Source organism: Nyctereutes procyonoides, unplaced genomic scaffold (genome assembly GCF_905146905.1).
Source record: "Nyctereutes procyonoides isolate TBG_1078 unplaced genomic scaffold, NYPRO_anot_genome, whole genome shotgun sequence".
Lineage (NCBI taxonomy): Eukaryota > Metazoa > Chordata > Mammalia > Carnivora > Canidae > Nyctereutes > Nyctereutes procyonoides.
Window position 1 is genome coordinate 2,573,994 of NW_026575160.1, and position 23,312 is coordinate 2,597,305.

At 36.0% G+C, this 23,312-nt stretch overlaps 1 pseudogene; it reads right to left on the reverse strand.

The window, feature by feature from the left end:
• Window positions 1–20,760: 20,760 nt before the first annotated feature.
• On the reverse strand, window positions 20,761–22,160 carry LOC129502938 (non-POU domain-containing octamer-binding protein-like; annotated as a pseudogene).
• Window positions 22,161–23,312: the final 1,152 nt, after the last annotated feature.

Consider the following 23,312-nt stretch of genomic DNA (forward strand, 5'->3'; position numbering starts at 1 on the left):
TTGAGGTAAGTATAATGAGTATAAATGTTCCAGATCGGAACTTTTCAGTCTAGGTGGGATAGAAAAACCACAGAAAAAGTTCTTAAGGGCAATAGCATGATCTTTTTCACATTCTTAAAAGTCACTTTGGTTACATATATTATAGGTAAACATGAGTGGAAGATGGACTAGAAATAAGTAGACTATTGAAATCAACAATTTTACAGGTGAGAGATGATGGAAACCTAGTCAAGGAAGATGTCAGTGGAGATGGCAAAAAGAAGAGACATAGTATAGTTTTAGAGATTCATTGATAGAACTTCCTGATGGATTGGATAAGAGTTTTATAGGAAAGGAATAAAATCAATGGCAAACCGGAGAGTTTGGCTTGAACAACTAGATGTTTTATTCACCCAGTTAGCAAGACTGGAGAGTTAGGAGTTTGATTGTATCTTATTAGTGTTTATTTTCTCAAAACCATCTCCACGCTTTTAAATTGTCCTGTGTACTGCAGTGACTGAAAACATTTTTCCAACTCATTTGTCAATAGTTACTGGTTTTGGTTTTGCCAGGGAGGCACTCTTGTGGGAGATAAGGAAGATGAATAAGAAGGAGAAGGCATTTTCTTCCATGGGGACTGCAAGTACCTGCATGGGCACTGGAGACAACAGATGAAGGATTTTTCCCAGTGCCTTCCAGATGTCCTCCTGAGGTCACCCACTTCAGTGCTGCAGGTAACTGAGAATATTAATTGTAGTTTCTGAGTTTCCTGCCTATCCAGATTTATCCTTAGTTGGGGTTTCCCAGACTTGCTAATAGTTGAACAATTCTCTGGTTCCTCAAACTAAGTCATTTACTGTATGAAAAGCTTAGAATAGTTAATATTTTCTAGAACAAACTCTAATATAGGGAGACTAATTAATAGTTCTGCTTTCTGGCTTCAACAGAGAGTCAGAGCTGGAGATAATAGATTTTGGAATCATTGGTGTTTAGATAATAAACACAGGACAGGATGAAGTTTCTTTGCAGATAAAATAAATGGGGCAGGAGAGAATCCTGTGGGTTCAACTCTTTTGAAGTCAAATAAAAAAGAAGTCAGAACAAAAGAATGAAACTGGACCACTTCCTTACACCATACACAAAAATAAACTCAAAATGGATTAAGGACCTAAATGTGAGACCTGAAACCATAAAAAAAAATCCTAGAAGAGAGCGTAAGCAGTAATTTCTCTGACATTGGTCGTATCCTTCTAGATATGTCTCCTGAGGCAAGGGAAACAAAAGCAAAATAAACCAGTGGAAAAAGCATCAAAAAAAAATGTTAGCACAGCAAAGGAAACAACCAATTAGACTAAAAGACAACCTACCTTATGGGAGAAGATATGAGCAAATGATATATCTGATAAAGGGTTAGTATCCAAAATATATAAAGAACTTATACAACTCAATACCCCAAAAGCAAATAATCCGATTAAAAAGGAAGAAAAGATATGAACAGACATTTCTCCAAAGAAGACATTAAATGGCCAATTGGATACATGAGGAGATAATCAATATCACTCATCGTCAGGGGAATGCAAATCAAAACCACAATAAGATATCACCTCACACCTGTCAGAATGCCTAAAACAAAAAAAATACAAGAAACAAGTGTTGGTGAGGATGTGGAGAAAAAAGAAGCCTTGTGCGCTCTTGGTGGGAATGCAAACTGGTACAGTCACTGTGGAAGAAGACAGTATGGAGGTATCCTTCAAAATTAAAAATAGAACTGTCCTTCAATCCAGTAGTTGCCCTACTGGGTATTTACCCTTGAAGTGATATATGCACCCTTATGTTTATTGTAGCATCAATTATAGTAGCCAAACTATGGAAGCATTCCAAGCATATCTAAACATTCCATCAAAAGATGAATGAACAAAAATGTGATATGTATACACATGCACACACTCAGAATGGAATATTATTTAGCCATAAAATAGAATGAAATCTTGTCATTACAAAACACGGATGGATCTAGGGAGTATAATGCAAAGCAAAATAAGTCGGAGAAAGACAAATACCATATGATTTCACTCATATGAGAATTTTAAAAACAAATGAATAAAGAAAAAAAAGAGACAAACCAAAAAACAGACTTAACTATAGAGAACAAATGATTACCAAAGGAGACGTTGGTGGGGGAATGGGTGAAATGGGTGAAGAGGATTAAGAGTACATTTATCTTGATGAGCACTGAGTTATGTGTGGAACTGCTGAACAATTATTGTACACTTGAACCTAATATACCACTGTATGTTATCTACACTGGAATTTTTAAAAATCTGGAAAAAAAGAAGTCAGAAAAGAATACTAAGTAAGAGAAGCAATGTATTAGAAGTAATTTTATGTAGGTATGGCATTATCAATGATAAGTTAGTAAAGTGTTTCAACAATGGTGGTCATTGTAGTTTAGAATGGCCAGGAAAGGTTTAACTGTTGATGACGGGTCCTGAAAGGCGAATTTACTTCAGATTAAGAAGAAATGACTTTTTAGCTAGTTACCAAAAACAGCAAGAAGAATTAGAGCATGGCAACAGAAGTGCTAATATATGGGGGTTTTGTAGATGGAGTATGGGGGAGGGTGGTGGAAGACGGTATTAAAAAAAGGAGAGCCACTAGAGATTTTGGAGTTTGTGAAAATTATTAAAAAGGCATGTCACTGAACAAATTAGGTGAGATAACCAAAATGACTTTAAAAAAATAACTTCTACTCCCAAGCAAAAAGACTTCAATGGAAGACATTTAGTAGACTGTGATGACATTAAATATTGACATAAACTAGGATATTTCAGGCAGTTTTATGTTGAATTGATTGCATTAACAAAAAGGGAGGTTAGGAAAGGAAAGAGATTCTGCCTTTTATGTAAAGGTAGCATTTTTTAAAAAAGATTTTATTTATTTATTCATGAGAGACACAGAGAGAGGGGGGTGCAGAGACACAGGCAGAGGGAGAAGCAGGCTCCTTTTGGGGAGCCTGATGCGGAACTCGATCCCAGGACCCCAGAATCACTCCCTAAGCCAAAGGCAGACGCTCAACTGCTGAGCTACCCAGGTGTCCAGGTGTCCTTTTTTTTTTTTTTTTTTTTTTTTTAAGCAGAGTGACTATCATTGTTTATTTCCTTTTTTCCTGTCCATAAATATTTTTGCCTGTGCCTAGTTTTCCAGTATGAATAATTTCTATTTATATGAGAGAGAGACAGAGAGAGAGAAAGTGCAGGAATGAGAGCTGAGGGGAGGAGCAGAGGTGAGGGACAAGCAGACTGAACTCTGTGGTACAGGCTCAATCCCGTGACCCTGAGATCACGACCTGAGCTGAAATCGAGTCAGAGGATCAACTGACTGAGGCACTCAGGCATCCCAAGGTAGCATTTTTTTTCTTCCACAAAGAGAATAATGGTCACTTGAAGGAATCTAAGAAGTAAGAGTCATTTAATAAAAATTTTATTTGGGGCTACTCGAGTGGCTCATCAGTTTAGTGCTTACCTTTGGCCCAGGGTGTGATCCTGGAGTCCCAGGATCAAGTTCCATGTCAGGCTCCCTGCATGGAGCCTGCTTCTCTCTCTGCCTGTGTCTCTGCCTCTCTCTCTGTGCCTCTCATGAATAAATAAAATCTTTAAAAAAATAAAAATTTTATTTGGAAAGATGTTATTGTACTAATATGAAAATTCCCTACATATTCCAAATTAGAGCAAATCATATGATAAATCTTTGTGTTTCTAATATCCACTTTGACAATGATTACCACATGTCTTGCTTCACCACAGTACCACCTGGATTATGTTGGTGCAAATCCCAGGCATTATATCACTAAGTCATTTGGATCATCATTTAATATGTAAATATTTTAGTGTATCTCTCCAAAAGAGAACTCTAAAAAGAACCATAATACAATACACACCTACAAAATTAACAATAAGCCCACTTACTGTTTAGTCAGAGTTCAAACTTCCCTGATGTTCTCATAACATTTTGTTACAGGTTATTTGAATATCCATATTGGGTGGGCAATTGTCTTTTAAAAGACATCATGTAATATTAATACTCACAAACTAACATACATATGACATATATGTAAAATATAAAGCAAAAAAAAATAAGCACTATGAATCCCAAATCCCAGCTCTAGAGCTTGAATTTATCAATACTAATTAATCTGTTTCCTCTGTGCCATTTCATCAAAAGTACGATTCTGAATTTTCTATTATTACCTTGCTTTCTTTTTTTTAGGTTTTACTACATATATCTGTGTTCATGATATGTTGTTTATTTTTACTTGTTTTTAGTCTTTTGAAAAATATATACTATAATTTGATTTTTTCTCCCACTGAACATGTTTCTAAATTTCCTCCATGTTGTTTTGTGCAACTGAAGTTCATTCTTTTTCTCTGCTGTATAATATTTCACAGAATGGCTGTTATTATTTCCTCTTTTCCTGTTTACAGACAATTTTGCCTGTGTCTAGTTTTCTAGTATGAACAATTTCTATGCACAGTATAGCTCCTATTACATGTGCACAAAAGATTTGCAATTAGAAGTAATAGAATTGTTAGATCTTTGCAAAATAATGCTGAATTGTTTTTCAAAGTAATTGTACTGATTAACATTCTCTCTAGCCCTTTATTAGAATTCTTGCCATACAGGGATCCCTGGGTGGCTCAGCGGTTTAATGCCTGCCTTTGGCCCAGGGCGTGATCCTGAAGTCCTGGGATCAAGCCCCATGTCGGGCTCCTGGCGTGGAGCCTGCTTCTCCCTCTGCCTGTGTCTCTGCCTCTCTCTCTCTCTTTCTCTCTCTCTCTATCTCTCTCTCTGTCTCTATCATGAATAAATTTTAAAAAATCTTTAAAAAAAAGACTTTTTGTCATACATATTTACCAAATTAATAATTTTCAGACTTCTGGAAATTTACCAAATACCCGGTAAAGCCAGTATCAAGTCTTGGTTTAATATGTATTTTCCTGAGTACTAGTGAGGTTAAATATTGTTTTTGTGCAATAATTTACCATTAAACTCTTCCATGAAGAGGCTGATTTTCTATTTTTGTACTTATGAATTGACTTTTTGAAAGTATTAATGTAAATGTGTCCATATTATGGATAGTAATCCTTTACTATTAACATGATTTGAAATACTTCCAGGTTGTGGCTCCTATTTTCAATTTTTTTTGTAGTATCTCTAGATGAACAGATAATTCTTTCATATAATCAAAAAAATCAATTATTTTAGTGTTAGTGATATTGGAGTTAAGAAATCCTTATTACCTCAAGTTTATAATAATTATCTTATGTTTCCTTATAAAAGTACAATTTTACCTTTCACATTTACATTTTTATTTCATCCAGATTTTTCTGAGTAATTCCAGAATAAATCAAATTTTAAAAATTTAATGTATTTTATATAAAATAAAACTTCTAATAATTATAAACTGAGTGATTACTGTGGGTCAGACTCCCTGGGAAGCAGACTCTTGAAATTCTGAGATTTTTGACAAGAGGTTTATTTTGGGAACAATACCTGTGAGGGGTGAGACTAGCTAGATTGGGCAAAGGGCAAGCTTGAGCTGTGATGAAATTTTAACAGAAGACTCAGCTACTCCAAGAAGGAATTCTGGAAGCCAGGAGGCCATTCAGAATACTCCCAGTTGAGGTGATGCCAAGGCCTTTGCCATATCCCATCAGCCAGTACTAGCACAGCTGCTAGAGGAGCTCTAACTTTAAAAAAGCAGCCTCCTTAAACCAAAGGCAGTTTTTAGAGAGGGATTGAGGTTTGGGGCCTCAGTAAATAAAATTCCTGGAAGTTGTGGGTGGAATGATCACCCTGAGGGGTATCTGCGGCAGCACAAAAGACTACAACAATTATTTAACGACTATAATAGTTTACCAAATAAGGTGAGAAAACTATGTTCAGGGCTGTGTCACCAGTACCAATACTGGAATGTTAGAAACTTAGTAGGCAACCAATAAATATTTTCTGAGAGAATAAATGTAACATGAAGTAGACACAATGCAAAAAGATCTTTATTGCCCTCAAGTTGCTTTTAGCCATGTATTAAATAACTGAATATATCACATTGAATAGATTTTGTCAAAGTCTAAGTTTTGATCATCTTAAATGGTAATTATGGTCTTTGGTAGGATTTACGCATAACAGAAGTTCAACTGGAACTAGCTTAAGTAACAGAAGGGACTTTAATTCCATTTATAACAAAAGTCCATCAGACATTTCAGGTATACTTAGTTCTAATGACTCACATGAAGTCAGAATGACTCTCTTCCTTCATCTTTTGGTTTTCCTTTCCTTTGTATTAGCTTTTCTTATTTAGCCTTTCTTCATATAGAAAAAGCCATGGTCATCAACAGCTCGCACTCAGATCCTACTATTAGGACAACTGCCTAAAAAATTGAACTCTTTCCTTAATAACATTAAAGGAGGTCTTAGGAAGACTTGAAGTGATATGGCTTGAGTCACATAGCCCACTTTTAATCACTCACTGTGACAGGCTGAATAGAATACCTTGAATGACGAGACCTAAATCATGTGTCTCTTCAGGGAGCCTGGAGAACAGATATCAGACTCATTGCAATTATACAGACAGAACAGCACTGTTTTCACCTCACTGTAATCATACAGATGATAAGGCATAGTGTCTATCTCTCCCCAGCCACATGGGCTGAACATCACTGTGTCCACCACACTCCATCCATTAGGACTGAACAGGATTCTTATGTCATGAGAGAGGAATGGTTCTTTACATTGATGCTAGGAAGATATATAAAAATATTTGGGTACTTAACTCATTTGGAAAAGGTTAACTTATCTGTATAATAAAGGAAACAAATCTTACAAAAATCAGTGACATGCTATTATTAGTTCTTTGAGGGGTTATGCATGTTCAAAATAATATATTAATTGTTATACTTTTTCCAAATTGGGCACTTAATTTATACACCTGCTCCAAAATAATATATTAATTAGTTAAGTATTTTCCTGTGATAGTTTTTCATTTATTTTCTATTTCAAACTATGATTCACAAACTATTTATTTGAACTAGTTTAGAAATAAGGATCCTTTATGCAAGAAACATCTTATTCATATGTTCTAAGTCAATTTTTGACAAATTGTCCAGAGCTTAGAGCTTACATAGATATTTTTAATTTTTTTTATTTTTATTTTTCATAGATATTTATCTAGCTTACCATAGTCCCAACCTACTCACTCACTCAAGTCTACCTCTTACCAAGTGTCCTCCCCTGAACTGACTTATGCCTTTATCATTATGTTAAACAGTCATAAGATTTACATTGGAGGCTTTTCTTCCTTTCTAATAAAATTATATGATAATGATTATCATTAAGATAATTATCATCAAGATAATGATTGAAATATTTTACCTTTGCTACTTCCATTAGGCTTAATAGACATCTGTGTCAATTAATATATACAGAACATGATACTTGTCTGAAATGTTTCTTTTCTATATGTGCTATTGATATAGCTGGGGGAGTTTTTACCATATAATTTTTCATTTTTTTAATATATCAGCCAAGCTTATATCAATTTATAAAATTCTATATTGGGAAGAAAGTTCTTCTATAGTTGCTAATGAAGTTCTGTTTCAGAATTTGTGATAAGTTGGATAAATATAGCTAGATTGAACTTTATTTTTATTCTCCAAAGGAAAAAAAGGACTTATTAAACAAGTGAGCAGTATGCATTATGTTACAGAGGAAAATACTTCAGAGTATTAACTGTCTTAAATTCCTGATAAATTTTCCAGTAATCTGAATTATATCTTCATTATAAACCATACAACTTTAGTCTTAGATGGGTACTAGGCAGTGTAGGTTGTTCTTTTTCCCCATACACATTTCAAATTATTTTCTACCCACTAGAGTAAAATAATGAAGTTACTTGGTTAAGATTTTGTTGTGCTTAAAATGATTAAATAGTCAACTATTCAGGTTTTATAGTTCAAATAGGCCTTCTCCTATTAATTTGAATTCACAGAATATTTTTACACTTCTTAATTCTTTTGTATGTGGGAGGAGAAGGTAAAAAAGAGGTGATATACTGAGAAGAATAATTACCAATGCTTTGTAAAGAGTATTTTTACCCAGGACAATCAGGTAGTTTTTTAGTCAAGTTCTAGTATACAGGGGTCTAAGGTACATATCATACAGAGAGAGGCACAGGCGAAGAGGGAGAGTAGATGGCATGATTACATAGAACAAGGCTTCTTAACCTCAGCACAACTGACATTGTGAGCCAGAATTTTTTTTGTTGTAGGCTGCTATTTCCCTTGTAGGATGTTTAATAGAATTTTAGTCTTTATTACTAGATTTTTGCAATCAATGGCAAAGTGGCAGTAAGTAAACCAGATAGTTTCCAACCCAATTTAGATGGTATAAAGTGTGCATCCAACTTATTGAAAGGTTATACACAATGGATCTTTATTTATTTGTAAAATAACTCCCCTTTCAGTTAAAAAGATGGCCACATATCTATATACAACCTAAAGAAATCCACATAAAATAAAGTGAGCAAAATATTTTATACTTCTGCTTTTATATGGGCAATTTGACATTTGTCCTCCTAGGCTTCTACTGCTGACCACCATTCCTATTGGCAACAACTATTGCCTGCAATTGCTCTGACATCTGCTAAAAATGACAAAATTTTGTAGTGAAGGCCATCATATAAAAGGAGACTATAGAGAATGAAGCCATCACAGAGGAAGGAGGAGTCGGGAAAAACGGGTACCCCTATCTGAGTGTGGGAATCCAGCAGTATTTTTCATATACATAAGACATTGATTTTTTTAAAGATTTTATTTATTTATTTATTTGAAAGAGAGTGAGAAAGAGAGAGAAAGAGAGAATGGCAGAGACACAGACAGAGGGAGAAGCAGGCTCCATGCAGGGATTCCGACGTGGGACTTGATCCCCGGTCTCCAGGATCAGGCCCTGGGCTGAAGGCAGTGCTAAACCGTTAAGCCACCAGGGCTGCCCAGAATTTCTTTTTTTTAAATCTAAACTTAGTTGAGTCAGGCTTTCTTCTGTACTCAATTGTAATGATCTTGAGCAATGCAGAAGGGTCTAACAAAGAATCAGGATATAATTCTTTCATTATAAATTCTGTTTTTAAGATCCAATTTGATTTCCTTTAGTTTCTAAGTTAAAAAAAAAGAATTTATGAAAAAACTGAAGGTGATCCAGTTCCAGAGAAACTGTTTTCTGTTTAGGTAAAAGGAATTATAAATAAGCATAAAATATTTAGAAGGCATGAAATATAAAACTGCTTAGACATAATTGCTTCCTATGAAAAAATTTGTCATATATATATGAATATCACCCAAATCCAATACAGACATTATCAGGCATTGTGTGTCAGAGTCCATGGTCCCACCACTTGCAGTGGGGAACTGTCTATGACTCCTGCTGAAGAGTCTTCCCTTATTTTAGAACGTGTGACCCAACTCCCAGGTACAAAACCATTTAGGCTAGAAGTAGTCTCAAGGACAGTTAATCTACACATTTAATGAAGTCTGTGCACAACAATGAATTTTGCTAAATAGATTCCCTTTTTCAAGACTTGGCACATTAAGTCCTGAAAGAATGCATGTGTTAGGAACGGAAGTTGAAGCTGAACACAGAACACAGTTACAGAGATTATGACAACCATATACAAGTCAAAATGATAAAGAAGGAACCCAAGATGAGGAGAGAAGTGTAGACTTACTAAGAGATAACTTGAAGGAAGACAGGAAAAAGAGAGACAGAAGAAGGAAGACTGGTCCCTAAGTGCAGATTTGATTTCTTATGATTATCTAGTGGCAGTTATAAGATCATTCCATTCTCATTTGTGCCAACTACCACTTAACTGCCACTCAGATCCAAATTCACCCATCAGTACCTGCCCTGTAATAACGGACTGGACCTCAAACATTTTTCTGTAACAGTGACACATTAAGTTGTGTCAGTAGAGGGGTGCAGGAGAGGAGAGACACTGAGGGAGGAAGACGACTTCTGATTCTGGGGTGCTACATTTTACTTTGTATTTTCTTTTTTGCTTCTGTTGCACATTCTGTCAATAGTGGGTATATAGGGATATCCACTGACACTGTGTCCAAGTGGTGCCCCCAGAACATGAAGTCCTTCAACCACTTTGAAGCTATGCACCCCGCCCCCCGGCCTTGGTGACCACTTTTCATGGACCTTCCTCCTGGAACACCATGCCCTAGGCTCTGGGCACCTGCCTCAGGCTCAGCTCATCTGTGCACATGGAAGACCAATATCCTAGTTCCCTCTCTTTATGGAGACCACAGATTCCATTGCTCTAGAGAAAGCCCCTACCCACTTCCTCTGTATGCACCTGCTTACTAACCTTGGCCAGCTATGGCATTGGATCCTGCTTGCCCAGACACATGAACTAGCAAACTAGTTCAGGGTTTTGCAATGACACCTCCTTCAACCAAATCTAAGGCTCACCTTAGAATCCTTTCTTCCAACCCTGTCCTACAATGTGTATACCTTCCCTCAGTGTGACGGTTACCTGCAGAGTTCTCTTTCCAACCTTATAGTTACTCCCTACTCATAACTTTATAATTCTTTATCCTAAAATTTTCCTGTTCAAGATTCTGTGACTTCTCCTTATTGTACTCAGATGGACACCCCCCTTTATAACAAAGTCCATTTTTCTTGGACTAACTTGAATGGATTTCTGTTTCTTGTGATCACAAGAGCTGGATTCAAATAGCCAGGACACTTCAACTGATTTTTCTCTCTGAGATTCAGATGCTTCTGCCCTTGTTGTTTGATTCCCACAGAATTTCATGAAATTGACCATACAGCCTATATCTGACCATACATATGGTGCAGAACCCTCAGATCAGTTTTGATGAATACAAGGTTTGACATATTTGTCAATAGTACCAGGAATAGTTTTGCATACTATAGTATTTAACAGCCATGGGAGAAGGACAAACCAATATAATTAAGGTTAAGGCTATATAGAATAACTGACTCAGAGAAGCTTAATGTGTCCCTATTTCTATTTTAACTCTGTTCAGGCTTATGAATCAATGAGCTAGAGCAAAGATATGTAAAAAGAATAAATATCCAAACAGAATTTGCTTGAGTTTCCCCAAATGGATCGTTAGTCATGCAAGTTAATTTATCCTTTGAGAAAGCATGTCATTTCTCTGATATACCCATATGCTCTGGGGATGCAAGTCAATTCTTTCATTTAAGAAAAAAAGTCACAAAATATCTTCGCTAGTTATTTAATGATTGATTTTGTTAAGATGCATGCCTAATACATTTTTGCAAAATTATTTTCACAGCTGCTGGTCCTCTTTGGCACAAAAAACTTAAAAAAAATGGAGAGTAGGAATGAGGCTCCTCAAACATCTCAACCCATTCTACATTTAACTGTGCTTAGTCATTAGTTACATCACTAATAGGCTACAAATTTGCTATATAATTTGTTTTTCTGATAAGCATTGATATAAAAATATTGAATGGAATCAAGAAAAAAAAAACTTAATGGATATAGTGCAATCCTTTCTGGGATTTTTAACATAACAAGTATTTTTAAATGATGTAGTCTATACGAGCAAGAGAGAATTAAAAGCAGTCCAACAATCAATAATTACACAATAATACTGGAAAGAGCAAAGTACAATGATTTTCAGTATAGCTGACTCTTTAATTACAGATAAAACGTCTTACAGAATATGAAAAGATAAAGAGCATTTCTGCTTAGAAAAGCTGATTAAACATTCTAGTGTGCAATCAATATGGTATTTGCAGAACATCAAAAATTAGTACCTAAATATTAACCTCCTCAAGGAAAATTATGGCTAGGTCATGCCATGTTAGAGAGTGACATTGAAAGGAGACACTGAAAAATGTCTTTCTGAATAATTTACTTTTTTATAGTTGAAAATTACGAGAGTAGATTATAAATAAAAACATAAAATGTAAAGAAAAGCTTTTAAAATGCTTTAAGATACAGTCTTGAAATAGCATTCAGCTGAGATGAACACTTCTACTATTTTGAGGTGAAAAGAATAAAGATGTGAGTGTTTTTGGTGAGGAGAAGTAGAGAACCAATTTGGACTACCACAGAAATGAGTTCTCATGAATTAAGTACATAAATATTATTTAACTACGTACTTTATGTATAATGAATTACTAAAGGGAATATTCTCATTCTAATAAACATGTTTTTAAATTTTGTGGGTTTTCCTAACCTAAACATATTATTTATAAGTAGAATTATATACTTATAGTATAAATCAACTATGTTCAGAAAATTTAAGAGTTCTACAAAATTAAACAGAAAATACTGTAAAAAATAATTCCCCAAAGAGTAAGCATTATAGATTGTTAAGTGAAAAATACGTGAAAGCAAAAAGAAAAAAATGTTAGGGGAAAATATTAAATATCTAACTCAGGCTCTATAGGAAAAGGAATTTGTGGAAAGAACACAATGAAAATATATACAGAAAAGAGAAGTTCTTATGCCTTGTTTTTTATAATTGAAGTCCTGGAGAATATAGTTCAAGAGCTAATAGATGACATTTGGGAGAAAGAGCTCAAGTATTCCCTAAAGATGCTGAACTAGAATTTGAAGTATTCTATATAAGAGTCCAAATGTTGTCCATTCCTGCTCTTTTGAAAACTCTTAAAACCCTTTTATTTCCACAGTACCATGGAAGGGTAGCACAAAGTATTGGTTAAGAGTAAAGTTCTACTCAGCATCACATCCTACCACCTAAATAAACTTGGATAATTTCTTAGTTCTCTCTCTGTACCTCAGTTACTGCCTATAAAATGGGATAATAATACCCATCTCAAAAGGTTATGCAAGCATTACATGAGTACATATAAAGTAAATAGAATAGTGTTAACCCCTAATAACAATTCCTATATTATTAGAATACAATTTGGGCGGGGACCCGGGGGGCACCTGGGTGGCTCAGTTGGTTAAGTGTCTGTCTTCTGCTCAGGTCATGATCTCAACATCCTGGGATCAAGCCCCACAACCTCTCCCTGCTCGGCAGAGAGTCTGTTGCTTCCCCTGCCCCTGCCCTTGCCCTGACACTGCCCTTGCTCATGGTTGAGCGTGCACTCTCTCTCTCTCTGAAATAAACACACAAATAAAATCTTTAAAAAATAAAATACAATCTGGTTTATTTGGTATCCTTTCACCAATGTTAGTTTTTATCCCCTACGATGGGGATAATTAAAGACGGTAATTATCAATTTCATCAGTCTACTCCCTACAGAATAATTTTACTTAAATTCTTTTTATCATTTTACTTCGTTGTTCAAGAACCAATAATGCTTCCCTATTGCCTAGGCCATCAGAGGTTAGGTTCTATCTGCATTTTAAGACTCTGTAATTGACACCGATTTTACTTATTTAAACTTCCTTCCTTTTTACTAATAACTCCACATTATTTCCCCTTTTGTCTCATGAGAGATTGCTCACACTTCCGTACACATGCCATGCCTCTGTTCATCTGTCCTAGTGGCCTGAAACAGCTTTTCTCTTTTCCATTCCTTCAAGGACAGTTCCGAAGCATTTTATGGAGGAGGCTTTGTGCTTGGGATTTCCTTCCCCTTCCTTCTTCTTCACTTAGAAATGTATTTGAGCATCTCATCTTTAGTAGGCTCTGCCAAATTAATAGCAAGGGGTTAGCCAGCAAGGTTGCTGACCTTGTTGACGTCACAGATTTGTACAGGAGATGGAGAATGAAATAAGCAACCACACCATACCTGGTCTGGCTAGATTGTTCCTTCCCAATCTCTTCACAAGCCCACTTTCTTCTCATTTACCTTCTCTGTTTTATCTAAAACAGCCTCTGCTCTACCTACAGTCAATATCACATTACCTGCTGAATATTCTTTACAGTATTTATTATCTGCAAGTACCTTTCCCACAGGTAGATTTACTTATGAATAACAAAGTTGTATAGTCCTCTCTTTCCTCCCCATTATCCAACGACATTAGTAACGTGATTATTTGGCACTGAACTCCTTAGATCCAATGTAGGTCCTGATTGGCACAAATATATCAGATCCATTTCCCCATCCTTGCCAAAGTCAACTGTCCAGGAAAGAACAGTAACCTAGGTCTAAGCCATCAGTGCAATCATCCTCCTGACCACAACTGTACAACTCAGAGTCAAATATGTAAAAGGTGAAGAAAGATCTCTTGCTCTAGACAGTGTGATGTACACAAATGAAGTCTGGAAAGGCTGCAGCCATTTGGCCACAAATAGGGCAGTTTTAATTTTTTATTTCAAAGTGCTATGCCTTCTGTATCCTTTTGGGACCTATTGTTAGTAACTGAGGCTTCCAGTAATGTTGAACCTGAGTGATGAGAGCAGATATTCTTGTATTATACCTGGTTTTAAGAGGAAAGGATCCAGTCTTTCATCAAGTGTGAGGTCAGCTGTAGGCTATTTTAAGGATGCTGTTTGGCAAACTGAGGTGATCCTCCTGTAGTCTTAATTTGCTGAAAAATGTTATCCTGAAATGGTATTTGATTTTGTAAATTCTTCTTCTGGGCCAATTGATATGATCATATGATTTCTTTTTTAACCTACTGATATGATGGATTACATTGCTGTATTAAGTATTTAACCAATCTTGCATACCTGGAATAAATTCCACCTGGTCATGGTAGAAAGATCTTTAAATACATTGCTGGATTGGGTTCACTAATACTTTTGTTCAGGATTTTTATGTGTAAATTCTTGGGAGATATTGGTCTGTAATTTTTTTTTGTGCTGTCTGACTTCAGTACCAGAGTAATTCTGGCATGATAAAAAGAGCTGGGAAGTGTCCCTTCCTCTTCTATTTCTGAAATAGATAGTGTAAAATTTGTAAAAATTGGTGTTAATTTTTCTTTAAATGTTTGGTACAATTCTCCAGTGAAACCAGCTGGAGCTGGAGATTTCCATTTGGGGAGCTTTAAAAATATGGATTTGATTTATTTAATAGTTACAGGACTTGCTCAGATTATCTGTTTTATCTTAGTTCAGTTTAGGTATATGTTTTTAGTTTTTGAGGAATTGATCTATTTTTTTCTAGGTTGTCAAATTTAGGACTGAAAAGTTTTTTGTTATATTCTCTTATTATTTTTTCATGACTTCAGGATATGTGGTGATATACCTATTTCATTCCTCATACTGGTGATTTGTGCCTTTTGTTTTTACTATTGTCAATCTTGCTAGAGAGGTTTGTCAATTTTATTGATTTCTTTTGAAGAACGAACTTTTATTTAATTGATTTTTCTCTATTGTTATTTTTTTATTTCATTGATCTCTGTTCTTTATTTATTTTTTTCTTTTTTCTACTCTCTTTGGGGTTTTGTTTTTTCCCCAGGTTCTTCGTGTGGGAAACTAAATTGATTTGAGACCATTCCTCATTCCTAACATAGGATTTTGTCTAAAGATATTTTTCTCACACAGTTGTAGCTGCATCTCACATATTTTCCTACTTATATTTTAATTTTCATTCTTCTTTCATTCATGGATTTTTAAATAGAATTTGTTGTTTAATTCCACATGTATAGGTACTTTACTGTTATCTTTCTGGTGTTATCTTTCTAGCTAAACACCATTTTAGTCAGAGAACACACTCTATGATTTCAATTCTTTTCAATTATTCAAGGTTTGCTTTAAGGTCTAGGATATGGCTCATCTTGATAAATATATCATTGGTGCTTGAAAAAAAATGTTCAGTAAGCTATTTTGGGTGGGGGGTTAAACTATATATGTAAATGTAAACTTCTTGATTGATTGTGTTATTTGATTTTTCTCTACCCTTGCTAATTTTATGTCTAGTAGTTCTATCAGTTGCTGAGAGGAGATGTTGAAGTCCTCAACAATGATCATGGATTTGGCTACTTCTCTTTTCAGCTTTACAGTTTCTGCTTCAAGTATTTTGAGACATGGTTGTTTGATTCCTATGCATTTAGGATTATTTGTCTACCTATGATTTAACCTGATTTTTAAAATTGATATATCTTGTCCCTATTTGTCTTCAGTATTTTTCTTTGTTCTGACTTCTATGTCACTGGCTATTTGTATATTCATTCTTCCTTGTTTTGGAAAAATGTTTGCACAATATGTTTTCTTCCATGCTTTTAGTTTTAACTTACCTGTACTGATGAATTTCAAACCAGTTTCTTGTAAACAACATATATTCAGGCCATTTTTAAAAATACTTCCCATCAAACTCTCTTTTGGCTAACATTTCAGGTAATTATTCACATTTAAGTTAATTATTCCTATGTTAGGGCTGAAGTCTACTATTTTATTATTTGTTTTCTGGTTCTTATTGCTTTATTTCTCTTTTCTTTTCCTCCTATGGGTGCTTGAGCATTTTTTAGTATTTCATCTTGATTTATTTGTAGTTGTTTGTTTCTTAATGTTTTCTCTGTCTAGCTTTCATGGTGGTTATTTCAGGTATTACAATATATAAATGTTACTTATTATATCTACTAGTATAAGCATTTACCACTTAGAGTGAAGTGTGGAATCTTCACTTCCTTTTAGGTTTCCTTACCTTCCTTACTTCAAGTATCACTATCTAGAATATCAGATGGTTTTGCAATTCTTGTTTCAATATTCCAATATAATTTATAGGATTCATAAGAAAAGGATAGTCTATTATATGTATTTATATTTTTGCTCTGTTTTGCTTTCTTCAATTCTAAACCTCCAACATTTTCTCTTTCATCATTTCATTTGTTTGAAGGACTTTTTTTTAGACAATCTTTAAGGATAGGTCTGCCAGTGAAAAATTCCTTTAGTTCTTTTTCATCTGAGAATGTTTTGTTGCCTAGACTCTGAGGATGATTGTGGTAGACATAGAACTCATAGTTGACAGTTCTTTTCTCTTAGCACTCGAAAAATTTGTGCCACTTACTTCTTCTTTGTGATTATAGCTGAGAAATCATTTGAATTGATATTCCCCATAGGTAATGTGTTGCTTCTGTTTGTTTTAAAAAATTACTTATGATATGCCTTGGTATCAATTTGTTTTTTTCCTGTTCAAGATTCATTTGAATTTTTAGATCTGTAGGTTCATGTCTTTTGCTAATGTTTGGAAAAATTTCAGCCATCATTTCTTTGAATATTCTTTAATTTCACTCTCTCCTCCCCTACTAGGAGTAGATTCCAATGATATTAATGTTGGATATTTATTATTATTGCCTAGGTCCCTGGGGCTCCATTATATATAATTTTATATAATATTATTATATTATATATATTTCTTTCCCTATTTTTCTGCCTGATATTCAGATTAAGTGTATTCTGTCCTTAAGTTCGTTGATTCTATTTTCTATAATCTCAACTAGTAATAAACAAATCCAGCAAGTATTTTTATTTCTGTTATTAAATTTTACTATTCTATATTTTACATTTGCTTCTACTGTTTTCTTTAACTTCTATTCCTCAATTTTCTGTATTTATTTAAGAGAATTTATAATTGATGTTGAAGTGTTTTTTATGTTAGCTGCTTTAAAATAGGATCTTCAATAATTCTAATATCTGACTTATCTCCATGTTACCATCAGTTGATTATTGTTTTTTCACTCAAGTTTTGATTTTACTAGTTTTTAGTATGATGGGTGATTTTTAAAATTATATCCTGGAAGTTTAATATATTAAGAAATTCTGGTTCCTATTTAAATTTTTTATTTTATCAGTTTAGCTTTAGTCTGCAGGTCCTACCTCATTTTGTCCTAGCGTATTCTTTCAAAGATAGCTTCATTCTGTGTTTTTTTTGAGCCTGTATAGTTTTATTTTGATCTTCTTGGCTTATTGTGTGCCACTGGGGCTCTCTCTCGCTACTCCTTGCTAGTACTGCCTGAGGAAATGGAAGGAGTTGGGATTTAAGTAGGCCAGTTCTGCCTGGTGTCACTCATTGCGATAGGAAAGCCTCAGGCCCAAAGACCCCTGCTATTTGACTCTTCACTCCAATAGAAATGAATTCCCAAATGGTATACCTGTCCTCCATCCAGCTCATGATTATACTATAATAAAAACAATCCCATTAGTAAAGCACTGTAAATGACTTTGTTTTTGGGATCATGGGGGGTATAAAAGAAGCAGTCACAGATCTTTTATCCTAGCTTTCTCATAGGGGACTTCAAGATAATAAAAGAGGGCAACTATTCAGGATCTCATCAAATAGAAGTCTTAAGATGGTAAATTATAAATGTATAAAAAAGGAGAAGATTGACAGTGTGCTTATCAAAGCTTGGTGTAACTTCATGGGAAATTCAGAAACTTATAAGTATTTCTCCTCAAACTTCCTGGATATCAGAACACCTCAAGGCAGATATGCTCCATTTATCTGAATTTAAACCAATTACAAACAAAGAAAAGTTTTGGTCAGTCTCCAGTATTGGGTGGCAAAATACTGTCTTTTAACATTATGTTTGTCATAGAATAAAACTGACATGAAATTCAGGGTCTCTTCTCTCAGTCTCAGGTAAGTTACCCCAATATGGATGAAATGACTTAGGGGTTGAAGAGAAACTCTTTTAGATCTATTGGATAAAGGACCATAGCATATAGTACTGTCTAGAACAGCTAATAAGCCTCTTGGGGATGGTAGAATTAATTGACAAAGATATGGAAATACTACTGCAGTTGGGTAAAAATTAATGTTTAATTTTTGGAATGTGTGAGGAAAAAAAGTATATCCTGATGGCAACTACTACCAGGTAGTTATGAATACTATTCATAATTAGTATGAATTTAATATGTGAATGGACATTCTTCCTCTTAATCAGGTACAAATTTGTCAAATTCTAATTAGACAAGCAAAATTGAAGCCGTTAGAGTTACCTAAGACTTCTCAAATGGTAAACTGAAACAATATCAGATACCTGAAAGACAAGAAATTATGCCTTAATTAAGGAAATGTTAGATTCAAGTATATTAGTGCTCATAAACTTATTGTTCAATGGCCTGGTGTGGACAATGAAGGCGGCTGGTGGAATTTAGAGGCAGACAGAAAATTAGGAGACTCAGTACAACAGTATTCCCAATAGCCTCAGTTTGTGACGTTGATATATTATTCAACTAATACAATGAAATATAATGATGGCTGGTATTCTGTAATTGATCTGGTTAATGTGTTTTTCTCAATATTGGTTACTATGAAGAATTAACAATGATTTGAATTTATGTGAAATGTCTCTAGTATATATTTACTGTATTATTACAAGGATATTTGAACCCTCCTTTATATTGTCACAATCTAGTACAATTAGCAGTAATATAAACACTAGAGGCATTATAAATTAACCCTATAAAAATTCAGAACCCCATATAGACTGTTACAGTTTTGAGAATTATAAGAACTGAAGCAACCTGTGACTTATCATAGACCACTAAAAGTAAATTATTTTCACTGCCTATCTCTCAGTGTGAACAATACTTACTGAAATTTCTTGACTTTTGGAGAGATCCTTTCCTCACCTTGGGATACTGTTGACTAGAATCCTTAAAATAATTGTAAAAAGGCAATATTTGAGGACTGGGTGACTCAGTCAGTAGAGCATCCGACTCTTGGTTTTGGCTCAGGTCATGATCTCAGGGTCGTGGAATCAAGCCCCGTGTCTGGCTCCGTGCTCAGCATGGAGTCTGCTTCTCTCCCTCTCTCTCTGCCCCTTTCTACTTACTCTCTAAAATAAATACATAAATTTAAAAAAAATAAAAGAAAAAAGGCCATATTTAATTGGAGGCCTGAACAAAAATATGTCTTTTTAGAACTATAGAAGACTGTAACTCAAGCTATTCTTATACCACATAGTCCTAATGTTGAAATATTTTTTAAAAGGCTTAAAACATTTTAATAAGCTGATGCTGCATTACTGCTCCATTTCTCAGAAAAACTCCAAAGGCATCAGGGACAAAGCAAACATGGTACACCAATAAAAAAAAATGCACAGCAGAACTACTTAAGATAGGCAAGGCTAAGAGCTACTGTCTGACCTTCAGTATATAGCAACCCTGTTCCCAAGATTGTACTAGGCCTATCAAAAGCTGTTAACAGCATCATAGACATAAAAGGGCCATTTCTGGGTTGTCCTCACCCAGAAAAAAGATGGAGGCAACACAAGATTTTTTAAAGATACACTAAAATGAAAATCTCTAAGAGAAAATTCTTCCTTAGGACATGAAGGGGTAATATACTGGATATACCAGAATCATATGTATGTTGTCTGTGACCTCTGTGGACATTTGCCTGAATTCTCACCTGTGAGTGAATGGAATGGGGCTAAGGTCATTGGGGGATGTTTGTTTTTGTGGCGTATGTGGCAGTGTGTATGGGGTTGGAGGATATAAGAATGAGAAAGCAAAAAGAACAGGATGGACAAGAATGGAATGATCAAGATTAATGGGGGCTCTAACTGGATCCATTTTGCCATGGTTCCACCCCCCCCCCAAGACCCTCAACAATCACATAAGACTTCAGGAATGCACCACACAGAATCAATTAGTTAAATGATATACCACACAGAACTGATTTGTTAAATATCCGCCCCCTCCCCGCCCCTGCCTTCAGCCTCCAGTAAACTCCCTCCGAGAAGTACAGGCAAGGAAGACTTAATGGGAGGAATCCCTAACACTTTTCCAGGGAAGAATTCTGGCTAGTCCAAAAAGGGTCCTGCTTTTGGGAAACTAGACATTGACATTTTTATTATTATCAGCGACGTTTGTTTGGAGCAAATTCAGCTCTAGGAGCTGCACGGTTGAATGCAGGAGGGGTTCTACCATTTGCCCCAATTCCTTCCATTGTAGCAGCCTGGCCAAAGCATTCAGTTGTTGGTGGGGTCAATCCCAAGGTTCCATCTGGCATCATAGTGGCAGGTCCTGGAGGAGCTGGGGTACCAGCTGGCACTGGAGCAGGGGGCATCGCACCTCTATTGTTTATGCCCATTGCACCTCCCTTGGCCATCTGCCCCATCCGTATCTCCTGTTCTCTCGCATCAGGGAATGTTCCCTTGAATCCTTCCTGCTGTTGCTGCATCATTTCTTCCTGTTGCTGCCGCATCTCTTCCTCTCGGCGCCTGCGCTCCTCCTCTTGCCTAAGCTCCAGTTGCTTTTGTTTTTGCACTTCTTGGTTGTGCAGCTCTTCCATCCTCCTAAGCTTTCTTGATGCCTCATCAAATCCTGTCTCACTAGCATGACCTGGTACTCATGGTGAGCAGCCTCCATCTCCATCTCCTCCTCATGTACTTCCTTGATGTTGCCGTCCCCTCGGTCCTGCTGCGGTTCTCCATCTCCATCAGTGCCTTCCAGCACGTGGCATCCTCATACTCAGAGGAGCCAGGCTGTGCAAATCTGGGTGGCTGCTCTCGCTCCTTGTGAAATTGCTGATTCTTTATAACTAGTTTCTCTGGAAGTCCCTCTTCATCATCCAACTGGTCCATGGGCTCCACAGTCACAGGCCGAGGAAACGTGGTTAGCAGGAAGGAGCCCTCCCTGCACCTGTCCAGAGCTTTCCGAGCAGCTGGCTTCCCTGAGAATTCAACAATGCCTTTTCCTGAGGGCCTTCCTCGATCATCTGTGATGACTACAGCCCTCTCCACCTGGCCAAAGACGGAAAAGCTTCCTCCAGCAGTTCATTGGAAACATACTAAGGAAGGTTTCGGTAAGGGATACACTATGGCAGGCGAAGCGCACATGCAGCTGCTTTCCACGAAGTGACATGTTGTCCAATTCTACTCTGGCAATCTCCTCTAAGGTTCGTGTTTCCAAGCAGATAAAGCCAAAGCCCTTATCCTTATGAATGAAGATTTCACCTGCTTTCCCATATTTCTCAAATAGTTTCCTCATCTCTTCTTCAGTGATATCAGGAGGAAGATTGCCCACAAAGAGCCGGCTACGTTGGGTGAAGGTCTTCTCTCCTGGTTTCCTAAAGTTCTTCAGGTCAATAGTCAAGCCTTCATTTTGGCTGCTGGCTTGTTGCCAGTTTGCAGGTATTGGTGGTGGTGGTGGTGGCTGCTGCTGTTGTTGCTGGTGGTGCTGCTGGTGGTGATGCTGATGATGCTTCCTTGGAGTATAGTTTTGCTTCTCCAAGTTAAAGGTTTTATTGCTCTGCATTTTTGTACCCTGCTACCGACTGTTCTCTCCTCAGAGTAACAGTGATGCTACATGGCCTCTACCATCCCGAGAAAAACTTGAAATGATATTAGAAATGTTAGCAACCTACACTCATGGCAAGTGGAGTCTCTTACAAATTCTCAAACCTACTGTTACTTACTGGTGACTTCTAGTCTTTTGAAGTAGAAAATTATCAGATGAAACTCTCTGATACACTGCTTTTGAGTAAAGCCAGTTACTGGCTTCTTCTTGGGTAGCTATGCAGACAGCCAAAGTAAGTAAAGCCTTTGGACTACATTAAGATGTGAAATGCCTATCACCATTGGTGGTTCCAGAACAACATTCTAAAAGAGAGGGTGATGCTCAAATAGTTCCCTTGTGAGGTTAAATAGAAATGATATATTCAAGAACATCCAACCAGGGATTTACAAGAAAGGGTCCATTCTAAACAAATAATCTCTTCCTCCTCTGATCTACTGTAGACCTGCCCAAGGACTTGCCTGCTACTGTTGCTTAATGGGCATGCTTCAGATCAAGTACCTGTAGAGGTTGGCATTTGGTCTGCTTTATAGAGGGTGATTATAGAAGTAAGGTCCAAGACTCAGTGTAAAGTCAGGTACTTTGAATCTAGCAAGTAGTAACATTCTCAGGCTGTTTCTTGCAATAATAAAAGAAGAAGAAGAAGAAGAAGAACAACAACAACAACAACAACAACAAAAAAAAGCCCTACTGTTTGGGTATAGTAACTCTTGGGCTTACAATGGACCAAATAGATCAGTAAAATGGACCAAATGGATCATGAAAAGATCCTTATATAAGATATTGCTCTTAAAAAAAAATCTTTCTGGAAATTCTGAGATAAAATCAAAGTAAGACGTTTTGCATGCTTATCAAAACAGCCCTATTCTGGAGTTGAAGGCAATTGGAATCAAGCAGCTAATGCCCTACTTTGATCTCTTGAAGTGGCAACCTAGGTCCATGGCATGAATGGACACAAAAGAATTCCAACCATTCAATGATTTGCCAAATGGTGACATATACTGGTGACTCCTACCAAAGTCAAACTTTTAACAAAGCAGAAAAAGCAAAGTGTACAGTTTACTCTTTCCAGCAAGTAGTTGGCAAGTACATTAATTTGGCTCTTTATCTATT